We start from the raw sequence: 16,770 nt of genomic DNA, 5'->3' as shown, positions 1-16,770 counted from the left end.
CAAACTTTTCATCCCCCAGGCACTCCAAGTACTCTGTGACTACTTCCAAGATATCCATAAGTAGATGAATAGCAATTACTTGTAATAGAGGGTAGAAAAGGCAAGGGCATTTTTATTGGTTCTGGGAAGATTTAACTACATTGATACGGCATTTACTGAAAATCCCCATCACCCCCGGAGTATGATGAATGGCCACCTCCATCTCAGCTCTGCCCCAGGAGATTCCTGGGTGCAAAGTGCCCTGAGGTCTTCCCTGACACACAAGAGAAGTTTGTCTCCATTCATTCTCACATGTTAACTTCACTTGAATTTAGTGAGCAGTGAACACTTTATTTACTCCCAATTCAAATCAAAATAAAGGTTTAATTTGCTTCCCTGTCTTCTGGGGCTAATTTCCCTTCATTGAACACTCATACTTCCATTAACTCAAGGAGAACAACCCCCTAAGCAGTCTTTGATTAGACTCTGAAGGACTAACTATTCATGAGGAAGCTTGCACATAGCTCCCACCAGCATTAACAAGAACCTCCCTTTGTGTACCACATATCCCAGGGCAGAACATGCTATGAGACATGACCATCAGGCTTTATGTGACTAGTGGCTCATAATTCACACTCTACCTAGTTTTGAGCTCTCGTGCTGAATTTCTAGGATACATATCATAGTCCTCCGTCTCCCCTGCAGACTTACCATTCACAGGTAGAATACCAAGACATCAACTTCTGCTAAGTGTCAAGAACTTTTATCACAGAGAAGATATCAGAGCAGGATTTAGCAGAACTTAGTTTTATGGAACATCTCCAGGGTCTGCCTCTTATCTTAATGAGTTAACCTCCCAGTTGAAAAAATAGTTCTCAGTTCCTTTGCTGTTCTTTATATTCTATGACTTCAACTTTATTATTTATATTGAAAGAATCTCTGGAGACAAAGGAAAATAATAAGTTCTATCTTAATTAAGAAAGGACTTACTCTCTCCAAATCTTAACTGAGTTCCATTTGTAACACTTGTAATAAACCAACTTAGAGAAAGATGACATGATTTGTATGTTGACACAAAGAGGCAGAGGCTTACCTGTGTACGAGTGTATCTTTTCATAGAGGTGGATTAATTTCTTTATCAAACATTATTTTCTTATTTTGGGTTCCCCTCAAAGTAGATTATGAATTAAAGACTTGAATTCAAGAAGATTTTTTGGGAGGTGATCCCAAGAAATAGCAAAAGAGAGATTACTCAGAAAGAAAATGAAGATGAAGGTTTGTTAACAGACCTATTATTACTGTGGCCAACTGAATCTCAGTCTCTCTGGGGAACGCTGGGTACAGAAAAATGTATAGTTATCCCAACTGAAGGACACGGAGAGTATGGGTATTTCTTTATCATTTCCCCATCCATTGTTGATTGAGGGTTACTTCTGGGAGCATTAACTCTCAGGCAGTTCTAGTTTGTCCCACATGGAAGCAAGCATGTTTACCATGTGAAAAAACAGCCAGAGATGGGTATCCGCAGTATTAGCTAGTCATCAGGGTTGTAGTGGTCAGTCTTGGGGGTGGGTAGTGGTGTGGGATATTCACTCAGCAAATGGACAGCATCAGCTACAATTATTAAACTTCTGCCATCTATTACATATACGGCTAGACATTAGCCTTAAAGTACAGTCAGTGCCTTTTATAAAGACTGGACTTCAGGAAGGATTTTTACTACTAGAATACCAAGATTATGGCTATTAATCAATCTTCTTATTTTGTATTGGTTTTTTCAGTAAGTACAGAGAAGACAGGGCTTTTAATAGATTACTTACACTAAAAATTAAGATTTGGCCTTTCAAACCAATTTTTAAATGGCACATTAAGGAAACATATCTCTGTCTACCTAGACATGCATGTGTGTGTATATATATATATATATATATATATATATATATATTCAAAAGGATTTAGTATTTAATAAGGGTAATGATGAAAATTGAAAAAGAAGACAAAAGTTATCTTATACAAATAAACATGGCCTGATGTAAATAGTTTCCAAAAGCATGACCTGGGACTTGAAATCAATACTGATAAATACACAGAAACTCATATCTAAAACCAAGTCATGTACATTTAACACTCAAATTATAGTATATATGCTTCCAGCAGTTATCACATAGAAAGTGTTGTATGTACCAACGCTGGTGTTACAAACTTGTCAGAGTTAAGCAAAACATATTTATATAGCATTTTGAATATTAGAGTACATTTCACATTCTTATTTTTACTTAAACTTTATAAAAACATGTGAGAAAAGTATTACTCATATTTTAGGGAAAAAAATGGGGAGTGAAAGTGAACAGTTGGGTGATTTTGCTTTAGGACACAAAACTAGGAAAGGCTGAAGCCAAAAATCAGTCCAAATTTTCTTCCAACTTGTGTCTACATGCCCAAAGACAATGCATTCCTGGCTACTTTTTCACTCAGAACTTTTGGCCAGACCAACAGGACCAAATTACCTGAGCTGCCTGTGAATGGAGGGTTTCCTGGGATGCAATATTTTGAATTCTTTTATCAGGACCATCCCAGGCAAACAGGAAAAACTGAGCCCTCTGACATGTAACATATGCACAAAATTTTAAGCAAACGCTGCAGTCTGTGGTACTCATACTGCTCTGTACATGTTCTCCAGAGCCACAGTTCTAGAAGAGCACTCCGCTGCTCTTTTATGATTGGTAATGTTCTATAACTGTCTTTTTTAAATGAATCCATTTTTTCCTAAATGGTTCCCAAGAATGGCATTAGCTATATTAGTATTCTAATATCCTTCCTGGAATATATTTTACTCATTTTCCACCTATATCTATTTACGTAAATACTAAAAAGGAAACCATATAAATAAAAGAAGGCATACACTTAGTTGTTCCAATATTGAAATGAAGATTAGATGAGATAAGAAATGAAAAACTACCTATCCAAAATAGCTTTGTAAAATTTAATAGTACACAGAAAGCTTGAGTTATTAGAAGTCCAATATCTTTCAATTTATAATTTGAATATATTTGGGTTGCTAAAGGGAAAATCAGAAGTTCTCATGTTGTCACTGGATCAAAAACTTGAGAAACAAACAGCTACCACAATGTTGCTGTGTAGCAGTACATACATCTGTAGGAGGTTGTTGACATTCAAAAGAAAAAAAGTTAGGTTAGCAGCTGGTGACTTTATCTCCCCAAAATCAGAACAGCTAAATTCCTCACTTCTAAACTAGTGATTCCATCCCTTGAGGCTTCTATAGGACAACTGTTTATCTATATACCTGAGTTCTGCTGTACGTACTGTCTCCAATTTTCTGTGTGACTTTAGGAATGTACTTTGCTTGTTTGGATGCTAGTTTTTTAACTGACAAATTGTGGAGCAGGGAGGAAGTCAAACTAGACTGAATTAAAGTAGTTGACCTGATGACAAGGAAGATGATAGTTGGTCCTAGATTAATGGGGGATCACAAGGTGGGGTGGGGCATGACATATGTCATCTTTTTTTACCTCAGGGCATCATCATGTGGGCATGAATGCAACAAAGTAAGCATTATAAAACAAAATATCAAAATACATTTATGGTGCATAAGTAATGTTGAAAGCTGTGGTATGAAAAAATATTCTGACATGAGAGATAGCAGTTTCAAAATGATGAGGTAATTGACTCGGGTAGGATAGGACTGTGTCTCTATAATTCAATCAATAATAAATTAATTAAACCATTTCAAGGTAAAATCTAAGAGTAGCTAAAGGGAAGACAATTACATAAATCTGGCTGGTACATAATTTAGAATATTTCTTGAAGACAATGATTCCCTGTTATAAATTTTTGAATCTCTAGGTCCTGCAGTGGGTACTCCCTCAATTAAACAACAACAACAACAACAAAAACCTCTGGTACTTTTCTCAATTTTTTTTTTCTTGAACAATCTATGTTTTACGTATATATACACTCACATAAAATTGAATGGCCATATAAATATTAAAGTTTCACATACTAAGAATATCAGTTCAACAATTGCTTTAGCTTAATGGAAGGCCCTAAAAAATTCTGGGAAAACAGAAATGATCCTCTCATTATATGTTAGGTTGTCTTATTCAATAGTAGGCAGGAATTCAATAAAAAAATACATTTAATGCTGAGAATACTTGATATCAAAGTAACAGATTAAAAAGTGAAAAATTCAATCATTATATTGTTTTTATAAACAAGATATGAAACTAATTTATTGACTTGACAAACTTCCTCTGGTTGTATCAGCTGAAATCTAATAATTGGCCTTAATCGAATCTCATGATTACAGAGGAATAAAGTACAGTCAGAGAGGTCTATGTGCTTACATATATTTCTGACAGTATATATCAATACAGACAAATTTGACTTGAAACATTTAGAACTCAAAGAATTTATGTAACTGAAAATGGATTTGGTTTATGATACACAAAGTATCAATCTTATGGAGTTTTCCTTCTTTTATCCATTATATAATATTATTATTGGTATATAATAAGAAAAATTTCTATAAAGTTCTAATTAATTAATAATTTATTATAAGTGACAAATTTTCTTTTTTTGTGATTGTTGTGTAATTATTATCAAACTGTGCTAGGGTATGTCTTTAAGCAACCACATTTCCATATCTCTTAGTAAAGGAAAAGAGGCATTTTTTTTTTAAGATTTTGTTTATTTATTTGACAGACAGAGAGACACCCAGCGAGAGAGGGAACACAAGCGGGGGAGTGGGAGAGGAAGAAGCAGGCTCCCAGCGGAGGAGCCTGATGTGGGGCTCGATCCCAGAACACCGGGATCACACCCTGAGCCGAAGGCAGACGCTTAACGACTGCGCCACCCAGGCGCCCCAAAAAGAGGCATTTTTAACTTTGTTATTATATGTGCAAATAAACAAATACTTTTACAAAAGTATATATGAAGTATATACAATACATATAAAATATATGAAATGTATATAATCATAATTCATGCATTATATATTATATCATATTATAATAGTTATATATTGATTGTATATTTCTATATTATTTTATATAGCCTATATTATTATATGTATCTATATCTATATCTGATACATATAATATATAGCATTTAGAATGGTTAAGCCACCAGTGATGTATTGATGACCTATCAGATTATTAGGAGACAAGAGATTCAGAACCAGCGAGAAAAGTACTTTCCTCCAAATGGCTTTCCTTCTATCCTTCCTTTGGTTATGTCGGAAGTTCCTACTTGGTGTTAGCAGGAGGTGGAGGCATGCAGAAGATACACAGGAAGAGGCTCTAAATGTAAAGATTATGCAATCTTTGTGAAAGCCTTTCTCATTTCTTCTGGCTTTACCTAGGGCATTGATTTCAGTCCCTAAAATGTGATATCTGCAACCAAAAAAATCTAATTCAACAAATATTGGTTGATGACCTACTAAGTGTTCTTCATGTCAGTGATAAAAAAAAAAAAAAAAAACACTGAACAAGGCAAACACAGCCCTGCCCTCCTGGAGCTTTTATTTTAAAGATGGTGTTGCCAGAGACAAAAAGTAAGTAGGCAGAATCACAATAAATAAAGATCACGATAAGTATGAAGAAGGAAACAAATGGAATAAGAAGATAGTGACCTGGGGTATAATGAAATGGGGAGTCACTGCCTCTACTTCAGATAAGCTGATTAGAGAGGATCAAATCTCTGAAAACCCTTCCAGCTAAATGTAGTTTTGCCTTACTGCATGCTAAAACAAAAGTGAGGAATGAGTCTGAGAATCTGATTTACCTTAACCAGAATAATAAGATTTATTTTAATAAGCAACTATAATCAGTATATACTCATATACATGTATATGCTTTTTTTAAAATATCAAGTACTGATTAACTTTCTCTCCAATTCTTTACGTTGTGGCTGAGGAAATGAAGGCTCAGAAAGTTTGCAAGCAAAATAAGTTAATGAAATCCAAAACTTCTCCAAACAATTCTCAATTTAAGTATTTGGAGAAACATACGAGGAAGACAAAAATACTCTGAGGAACATAATATGCATTTAGAAGATGTTAGGTCTTACCAAACTCCTGTAATTCTAGAGGTTTTGGTATGTAGCTAATGGTAAAAGAAAAAATTAGAATTTTGAAAAATGCGAAGAAACATAAAGCAAACAAACTGAAAACTACAACCCCCAAAGGCAGAACACATCTAGCACACCATAATAATGTGGTGTTAGTTTTTGTCTTAAATCTTTTCTCCTAAGATGATACTATCTCAGTGTATTGAGGCTTGTCAAATAACCATTAGGATATATTATCAGTACTTTGATTAGATTAAGTGAAAAACTAGCCTTTGATTTCCAGAAGTTCACATCACAGCCAAGTTCTACTTGAAACTTAAAGCAACACTGAAACTGGAGGCATCTTGCTGACAGTATGACTTATTTTTTAATATTTGTAAAGGGCAATAAGTGAGAATGAGTTCTTATATCATTTTACAAGCTAGATGGCTGGTTAGTAGTCATTTTTATTCTGACCTGGTTTGAACTTGCACAATACTCACATTGCCCCTGGCATTTGACTGTGTGCAGATTACATTTTGTTTCTCTCTCCAGAAATTGGACACTGCCTGGGAAACCAGAAATTCCTAGAAAGCTATACTCCAAGCCTATTGATTTAAAAGGCTGACATGAGCTACTTTATTTTGTCCCAAATTTCACTTTCAAATCTTGCTTGTATATGTGATAATTTATTCAAGAACTAACTCTAAAACTCTGGATGTGTGCCTCAATCTTTGAACAGATACTGGATTAACCATTTGACAATTTAAAAAAATCAGATAAATTAATAACTAATTATGGATTAGGCAGAGTAGCAAAAATTTAGATAACTAAAATTAAAATAATTGGTTCTTTCTGTTCCACAGGCATGTCTGAGATATGTATACACATAAAACACTAACTTACATTTCTTAATTCCCACCCTTCCTGAATGTTACAGATAAAGGAAAATGAATTTGGGCTCATTCATTTATTCTTGCAACTTAAAAAAACAAAACAAAACACAACTACATAAATGGCAAAGATGTGTGTCATGATGACATAGCAATTAGGATTGATGAAAAGATAGAGCAAACAGGATTGGATATGATTCTCTAATACTTTACTGAAATTAACATGTGATTTTAACAAACTCTGACAACTGCAATGTTACAAGCAGTGCTAGCATTTGGGCAAAATGCTGCAAGAGTACCTTTCTTAATCTAAGGGGAATCAGAAAACTGTCCTGGAGGAAGTAACCGAGAGCTGAAGAATGAGTAGGAGTGAAACCTAGTGATGGTGTTGGGGAGTGAGAGAGGGAAAGTGATGTTCTGATCAGAGGGAAATATATGTGTGGAAGACAAAAGCAAAAGATAACTTGGCTGACAGAAAAAAATGAGGTTTGCTATGGCTAGAGCATGAAAGAAGAAAGTAGGAGGAAGGTGAGGTGTTTTGAGGAGGCTGAAGAGAGTGAGATCAGGTAATAGGTTAGAAAAGAGAATGGTTGTCTACACTAGAGGAACATTAGCAGGGTTGGCATAATTAAGATTTTCTCACCCTGGACAATAATGACACCTTGCTATGGCTAATCCCTTGTTGTGTGGAGGAAAGAGAGCTGTCCTCTCCACTGCAGACTGTTTAGCAACACTCTAGCCTCTATACTCAAATGCCAGTAGCACATCCTTCCACTTACGATAATCAATATCTCGACATTGCCAAATGTCTATCCAGGGGACAAAATCACCATTGGTCCAACAGCACATTAAAAGGATTACACAACATGACCAACTGGGATTTATTCTAGGAATGCAAGGATGGTTCAACATAAGAAAATCAATCAATGAAATATGCATTAAAAGACTAAAGAGAATAAAAATATGATTATGTTAATTGATGCATATAAAATGATTTGACAAAATCTAACACCCTGTCATGATAAATACATTCAGAAAACTAGGAAAAGAAAAGAACTTACTCAAAATGATAAAAAAGAATTTAAGAAAAACCTACAGCTAATATTATACTTAATGGTGAAAGACTGAAAGCTTTCTAATAGGATCAGAAACAAGACATGTATGCTCTCCTTCACAATTGCTATTCAAATTATACTGGAAGATTCTTTAGTTAAGAAAACAAAAGATACAAATTGAGAAGGGGAAAAATAAAACCATCCCTCTTTGCAAATGGCACAATCTTATATTAACAAACAAAACAGATAAACACAGTGGCATGGGGAAAAAAGAGAGAGAGGCAAACCATAAGAGTCCCAACTACAGAAAACAAACTTGAGGGTTGATGGAGGGGAGGTGGGCAGAAATAGGCTAAATGGTTAACAAGGAGGACACTTGTGATGAGCACTGGATGTTATATGTAAGTGATGAATCACTAAATTCTATTCTTGAAACCAGCATTACATTATATGTTAACTAACTGGAATTTAAATAAAAACACGAAACAAACAAAAAATTAATAATTAAATAAAAAGGAAAAAAATCCCAAAGAATCCTCAAAAAAGCTACTAAAGTTAATAAATGAATTCAGCAAAGTTTGAGGGTACAAGTTCAACACACAAAAATCAGTTGTGCCCTATGCACCAGCAATAAACAATCTAAAAATCAAATTAAGAAAACTATTCCATTTACAATAGCATTCAAAAGAAGAAATACTTATGAATAAATATACAAAGAGGCATAAGACTTGTACACCAAGAACTACAAAAGATTGCTGAAAGAAATTAAAGAAAGCCTAAATAAATGAAAAAAAAAAACCATATTCATGGATTGGAAAACTTAATATTGTTAATTTCTCAATGTCAACTACTAATGTGATCTACAGATTCAAAGCAATACTTATCAAAATTCTAATGATGTTTTTTACACCAGTGGGAATTCTCATATATTGCTGGTAGAAATGTAAAATGGCACAACTACTTTAGAAAATGTTTCTTTTTTTTTTTTTTAAAGATTTTATTTATTTAGTTGACAGAGATAGAGACAGCCAGCGAGAGAGGGAACACAAGCAGGGGGAGTGGGAGAGGAAGAAGCAGGCTCCCAGCGGAGGAGCCCGATGTGGGGCTCGATCCCGTAACGCCGGGACCACACCCTGAGCCGAAGGCAGACGCTTAACCGCTGTGCCACCCAGGCGCCCCTAGAAAATGTTTCGTAAGTCAAACGTGCATATACAATCCTTCAATTACAGTCTTAGGTGTTATCCAAGGCAAATGAAAACATATATCCAACCAAATAATTGCTCAAAAATGTTAATGGCAACTTTATTCATAATTGCTCTAAACTGGAAGTAACCCAGATATCATCAGTAGGTGAAAGGATAAACAAATAATGGCATATTCAAATAATGGAATACTATTAAGCTATAAAAAGGAACAAAGATAGCAACACATGTGATTACCTGGATGAATCTCAAAAACATGATGCAGAGCTTTTTCCATGCTACCCAGAGAGGGCCCCATATGGCATTGTTGGGGGTTCTCATTGTCACTTAAAGGGAAACTTACACAGTGTCTGGAGCCCTTGATGTCCTGCAAGTGAAGGAGGATGTCCTCAAATTCCTAGCAGCAGGAATCCACTTACGTGGCACCAACCCTGACTTCCAAATGGAACAGGACATCTACAAAAGGAAAAGTGATGGCATCTACATCATAAAACCTAAGAGAACCTGAGAGATGCTTCCACTGCCTTTGTTGCCATTGCAAACCTGGCTGGTGTCAGTCATACCATCCAGGAATAGTGGCCAGTGAGCTGTGCTGAAGTGTGCTGCTGCCGCCGAAGCCACTCCTATTACTGGTTCACTCCTAGAATCTTTACTAACCAGATCCAGGCAGCCTTCCGGGAGCCGAGACTTCTGGTGGTTACTGATCCTAGGATGGACCACCAGCCTCTCACAGAGGCGTCTTATCTTAACTGCCTACCATTTCTCTGTGTAACACAGACTCTCCTCTGCACTATGTGGACACTGCCATCCCTTACGATAACAAAGGAGATCACTCAGTGGGTCTGACGTGGTGAATGCTGACCCAGGAAGTTCTACACATGCATTGCACCACTTCCTGTAAACACCCATGGAAAGTCATCCTGATCTCGACTTCTACGCAGAACCTGAAAAGACTGAGAGGCAAGAACAGGTTGCTGCTGAAAGACTGTGACCAAGGAGGAATTTCAGGGCAAATGGACTGCTCCAGGCTACTCAACCTGAAGCCGCAGACTGATCTGAAGGTGTTCAGGTGCCCTCTGTGCCATTAAGCAGTTTCCTACTGAAGACTGGAGTGCTTAGCCTACCACTGAAGACTGATTTGCAGCTCCCACTGTTTAGGCCACTGAATGGGTGGGAGCAAACACTGAGTGGTCTTCAGGGGCTCTTCCACGAAGGCAAACCAAATGGAAATAAGGTTGATGGAATATAAAGTTTCTAAAAATTGAAAGAAAATGCTGGGCTAAATTTCAAACATAAAAGAGTAACATACTGTATGATTCCATTTAAACAAAGCTCTAGAGCCAGGAAAAAAACAAAACTAATCTATAGTGATCAAAATCTGATCAGTGGTTGTGGGTCGGAGATGTAGTAGAACTGATTCCAAAGAAATGAAGAAAGACCTTTTGTCCATGATAAAAATATTCCATATCCTGATGGTGGTTAGGTAGTTACATGGGCATATACATTTTTCACATTCAAATTTAAAATGTGTACATGCATTGTATATGAATTATATCTCAATAAAGTTGACTAAAAACAATATTCTGGGGAGAAGTAAGATGGAGTAAAGGAAACTTCCAATGAAGAAGAGGGTAGGAAAATAAAGAGAAAAATATGCTTGTCTAATACTTGAATTTGTGCATTTATACACATTTGCAATTCTCTTTTAGGCTTGTTGATGGCTTTTATTTTTTTGCTACTAGCCTAACCAGGCTAGTGGATGTAGAACTCTGTTCTATTTACACTGTCTTTCAAAGTTTCTCAGAACCTGGTAAAGACACCTCAGTTTAAACTATTTTTCAGAACTTTTAAGAAATAACATAAATACCGGTGATGGGTATTAAGGAGGGCACATATTGCATGGTGCAATGGGTGTTATAGGCAAATAATGAATCATGGAACATTGCATCAACAACTGGGGTTGTACTATATGGTGACTAATATAACAAAATAAAAATTAAAAAAAAAGAAATAACATAAATATATATAATTGTGATCATGGAGTTTTTAGTTGAAAGTGTTCTAAGAGTGGAGCTGTGCCAAGGGGACATTCTCTGGATTTTGCAATTTCCTATCTCTCTTACACACACACACACACACACACACACACACACACACACACACAATTTTTCTACTGTTACTCATTCTCTTTCTCAAATGTACCTAGAAATTAACATTCTAAGGGTGAAAATCAGACCACCAATAGATAAATAAAATGATAGTCATGTTATGAGCTATATCTACAGACTTAAAAGAACTGAAATCATCAGTTTGCTAACAATTTAGCTTAAAAATGTGTATTACAATTATTCGGAAGAGGGAATCAGAAAACCCTGTGATACACTCTCCAACAGCTCCCTCCTTCACTTCTGCCACACTGATTTCTTTTCAAAATCCTTCCCTAAGTGGGTGGAAAGATGTGAAATAGATCAGTGAATTTTACCCTTTATGTATGCTCCTATAAAACACTAGCCACTCACCATTCTCACCTTATAAATTTATGGATCAGAGATTACATTTGTAAATAAAAGAAAACAGGGAAAGAGAAATGACATTTTCAATAGTAGAACTGGAAAGCAGCCATATTATTAACACGAAGGTCATCGGTCTGGCAGAAAACGTTAATAACACAAATGCTAAATGTAACTCTCAGATGTCTCTTGGAGTTGCCAAAATCATTTCCATTAAATTTTGAATTAGAGAGACCTGACTATATAAAAGACAAAGTGGCCAGTACTTGAATTGAGGAAAACAACATGAACTGGACTGGTTTGGGAAATAAATAAATATTCATCCTTTCAGCAATTATGCTACCTATATTGACCACCTGTCCACCAACCATAACCTCAAGAAGAGAACAGAATAATAAATGAGAAAGAGAGTTGGAAAAATGATGACAAAAACTCACTTATCTAGAAGGTCTTATTTTCTGCATTTATGAAAGCAAGACTTTAAAGTCCTTGATCCCTTCTTTGGGAATCTGTGTTGACTCTGACACCCAATTTTTGACCAAATCTGATTTTCTTCAATGAAACCTCTATCAAATAAATATTTAAATATTTCAAAATAGCCTGCTCAGTACATTCCTTAAAATGTTTACTTATTTCTAGGAGGTAATTTTATTTCAAATAAAACTACAATTTCTCCATTCCTCTTCTGATTTCTTGGCATGACCATTCCATTAATGGTCATATAAGTCAAATCATACAAGTCAAATACTTGGGAGTCATTCAAAGCCCCAACTTTTCCCTCCCATCCCCCACATATTCAGTTAGTTATTAAGTCTTATAGATTTAACTTCTATCCTACCAAAGTCTTATTTTTACCCTTAGGATAATGCCTAAACTCATAACTGTGGTGCAAAAGCCTTTCCTCATATCCTGGCATTTAACAATAATGATAATAATGGATTAACAATTAATATTTAGCAAACATTACTATGTGCCTGGAGCAGTGTCAGTAATTAGCTGTGCTGTGTATGGATTATACACATTTAATCCTCCTGAAAACATGGGTTATGCATTTGTTTAGATTGGCTTTCCTCAACTGGAGACTCTGAAATAAGAACTTGTTTATTTGGGAAGTGATTACAGGAAACAGGTTGAATATGGGAAATAGGAGACAGAGACAGAAGAAAACCTAGTAATGTGTCACACTGTTCCTCTGCAGAACCTCTGAAGAACCATATATTATGCACTTCAGATTGTTCCATGAAGGGATGGAAAAGATGGCATATTATTGGCTTACTTCTTTACTTCATCTGAGGACATTAAATCCCTGGCACTTCTGGTTAGCACTTCCAGTTTGCTTTATGTGTTGATGAGAAAACTCCTGGAAGCTCTCAGAAAAAGCAAAGAGCAACACAGGAGTTTGAAGAAGGGAAGCTTGGGTTTCTCCAGTGCCATCTGTGGGTAAGCTTAGAGACATACTAACAGGATGCAGCATAGTCTCCTACAGTACTAATTAATGTCTCCAATTTTCTTTCTTTCCTTTTCTTTCTTTTCTTTCTTTCTTTCTCTCTCTTTCTTTCTTTCTTTCTTTCTTTCTTTCTTTCTTTCTTTCTTTCTTTCTTTCTTTCTTTCTTTCTTTCCCTTCCTTCCTTCCTTCCTTCCTTCCTTCCTTCCTTCCTTCCTTCCTTCCTCTTCTTCTTTTTTATTAGACAGAGAGACAGATAGCAAGAGTAGGTGGGGCAGAGGGAGAGGGAAAGAGAGAATCTTAAGCAGGTTCCACACCCAGTGCAGAGCTGATGCAGGGCTCTATCTCACAACCCTGAGATCATGACCCGAGCTGAAATCAAGAGTCAGATGCTTAACCAACTAAGCCACCCACACAACCCCCTCAATTTTCTGATATGGAAATTGACATAGAAACTTAGGTTAACTAATTTGACCAAGAACATACAGCAAGTTGTGAAGCCATAATACAAAAACAGGAAGACAGAGTCCAGGGCCTAAAACCTTAACCATTATGCCACATTGCATCTCTGTTTCTTACTGTCAGCCATATTGCAGCTCCATGGACAGGACTTGTTATTTCCATTGTTTGCTTTTAATCTTCCTTCTCTCTCTGGCTACCATGTTCTTTTGTCCTTGATAATCTTGAAAACACCAAATAGTATTCCAAATCTCTTCAGAAATCCTTTCTATTTTAAAAATTTACTTATATTCTTATCAAAATAACACATACATATATATTTAAGAAGCCAAAAAGTGTGAGAAGTCTGAGAACAGTAACAACAAAGAATGTAGATTTCCCTAGTCTATACTCTGTAAGTATCCACTTTCAGTCTTCCAAATGTTTCCACAGGCATTTACTTCTCTATCTTTAAATAATATGCATGTTATGACAATACCTTGATTTATAAGACAGAATTCTCCATTGGCCTCCAGTTACGACAGGTGACAATATAATTCTTTTACATCCTTATTGTCCTCTCCAGGTCCCCCAGCATAATCCTATCTTGTTTTTTTTTTTTTAAATCCATACTCAGTGTTCTAACGATTATGACTACCCAAATACTGTCTACTGCATATCCAAATAATATGGCATTTTCTTTTCTTTAAACAACTTTTCATTTTGAGAGGTAATAATTTCTCCATAGCTTCATTTCCTTTGATGTCTTAGCATGTATGAATGAATCTGCTTTGCTTTTAAAGAGGTCTGTAAAACCCTTTTGCTACAAATGTCCTCCTGGTCAATCCTGCCAAATAATCAGTCCATTCCTTTGATTTCCCTCAAGTTATTCCTTTGAAGTCCTTCATACATTGTTCTAAGATGCATTTGTTCTTCTCTAGGCTTGTGGATGCTGTTATTCAGGGGATTCCCTTAGTCTCTCTCCTTATTGGTCTATTCCCTGGTTTTTGGAGCATTTCCCTAAATGTCTGCTTATGGAAAGTAAATTTCAAAAAAATTAAGAGTATGGAAAAGTTTTCATTCTACCTTCTTATTTTGCTTCACCTTTTCCTACTATGCCAAGATTTGGGTCTTTGCATTCATTGTGTTGGATACTGGAATCCTTTGAATCCTAAGACCTCTACCTTTTACAATTGGGCTATTTTGTGATAATACGTTTTATGTTATATTCCCTTCTACTTTTTTTTAAATCTTATCTATATTTTAGAATTTTCCTCGGATGTTGAACTTTATACATTAATTCCTTAACTTTCTTATCTTATTGCCACTCTTATCAACTTATTTTTATTTCAAGTTTCCTTTCTGGATAATTCCCTTTAATCTCACAACTTACAAATTACAACTTACATATTATTGCTAATTCCTAAAATGCTTTTAATAGTTGTTATTTAGTTGTAGGCCTCACCCTCTTATACTGAGGGCTTCCTTAAATGTCTAGTAACCCTAGCTATTCATTCATGTATCTCTATGTATGTGATTTATTGGCTGGTGATTTTAATTCTTAGGTTATCAAAGTTGACTCTATTCTTCATTGAAAAATTCCTAAACATGGATATTTATGAATCTATACTTTGAGTCTTTCCATTTCTCCAAAGAAGGATCAACTAAACTCTCAGTTTTCTATCTGAAGTCTCATGCTATATTATTTTCTGTCTTAAGACTGAAAGTTTACAGCCTCCCTAGCTCAATTTCTCTGCAAATATTCCTCCAGTTTCCCATAAGTTGTATGTGTGGGTGTGTGTGTGAGAGAGAGAGACCGACATACAGATAGTTAACTGATGGGAGCCCAAGTGGAAGACTTTCATATAAGCCTTTTATTTTCAGTCTCAGCATCCCTCCTACTACTAACTTTCATGTTACAAGGTGGCTTCTGCTCCTGATCCTTTTTGGGGAATCTGCAAGGTAATTCACTTACTTCTTACAGCTTTCTTTGTGTCAGGGGACTTTGGTGTGACTTTCTTCCTCTCTGCATTTCCTTTCACCATGTATCCTTCTGTTTTGTGTTCCTGTATTTTTGAGTTTTACTAGTCTCTGTTTCATTAACAATGGAATTTTTCTTTCTGCTGCTTGTTCTCCTAGGTTTTATGAGTCTTTCAAGGGAGAACACAGGGTGAGAGATCTCTTTGCTTAACATCCTGAGACTAAAAATTACACTTTTATGAAGTCTTCTTCCTTGACCATCAATAGCAATTATCCTTTGCCTCGTCTGAGCTAACATTTTACTACGTTTATATTTATGTTCTTTCATTGATTACATTTATCATGATTCTTTACCAATTCCTGCGTTACTGTTGACCTATGTGACAGGAAATTTGTCTTTTCTTAAATTTACATCCACATAATTTCACATAAGACCTAGCACATAGAAGATGCTTAATAACCACTGGTCAAATTGAATTAATATGGAGGAAGCAAGAGGATGTCATTACTTCTTTTCATCTCTCCCTTCCTGCAACACACAGAAACTCAACTTTCAACATCTCCAAGGCTTGATTCATCAGGTAAATAAAGCAACAACTAATAACAAACTGCATTCAAGTTATGTGATAGCTAGATAGGAAAGAGGCTCACACCGTGAATACAAATACAGAGCTCTTCAATTAATGCTATCACTCATCCTGCCATTGCAATCATTCCTCTCCTCTCTTTTAGTTTACTTATACCCTCCTGTCTGGGCAAAGTCTGTGAATAGAATACTGAATACTCATACACCCACAAATACCTGAAGAGTCTATTCTTTAGTACATGGATTATATGCCACTATCTTCTTGAGCTCTTCCTGGGTTTTCCGTCTGGAAATCATCTTCTGCTCTTTTAAATTCTGTAACACTTTTGCTATCATAGTGGCTGGCTGTGAGCATTCAAATCTCCACTGAACGGACAAAAAAATGAATTGTGACCGTATATGAAGAGAGGATTGTTCTAGCTGTGTGCCCATACCACAGAGAGATATCCTAGAGAGATGATTCTCTTAGCCCATTGTGTAGGTGGGGGCTTTTGACTAATGTGTTTTAGTAACATGATACCATTATGTGTAATTTTTCATGAATTGCTGTGCGCAACCTGAGACAATCTGCAACTTCATAGAAGTCTCCAGTTAACACTAGAGTGCCATCTAGGATT

At 35.9% G+C, this 16,770-nt stretch overlaps 1 protein-coding gene across 1 annotated transcript in view; it reads right to left on the bottom strand.

Moving 5' to 3' along the window:
* LOC113257094 (contactin-6) overlaps window positions 1-16,770 on the bottom strand; it is a 268,941-nt gene that overhangs the window by 229,369 nt on the left and 22,802 nt on the right.

Source organism: Ursus arctos, unplaced genomic scaffold, assembly GCF_023065955.2.
Source record: "Ursus arctos isolate Adak ecotype North America unplaced genomic scaffold, UrsArc2.0 scaffold_14, whole genome shotgun sequence".
In the NCBI taxonomy this organism is placed as follows: Eukaryota; Metazoa; Chordata; class Mammalia; order Carnivora; family Ursidae; genus Ursus; species Ursus arctos.
Note: the sequence above shows the minus strand (reverse complement) of the source record. Positions and strands in the feature narration are given on the sequence as shown.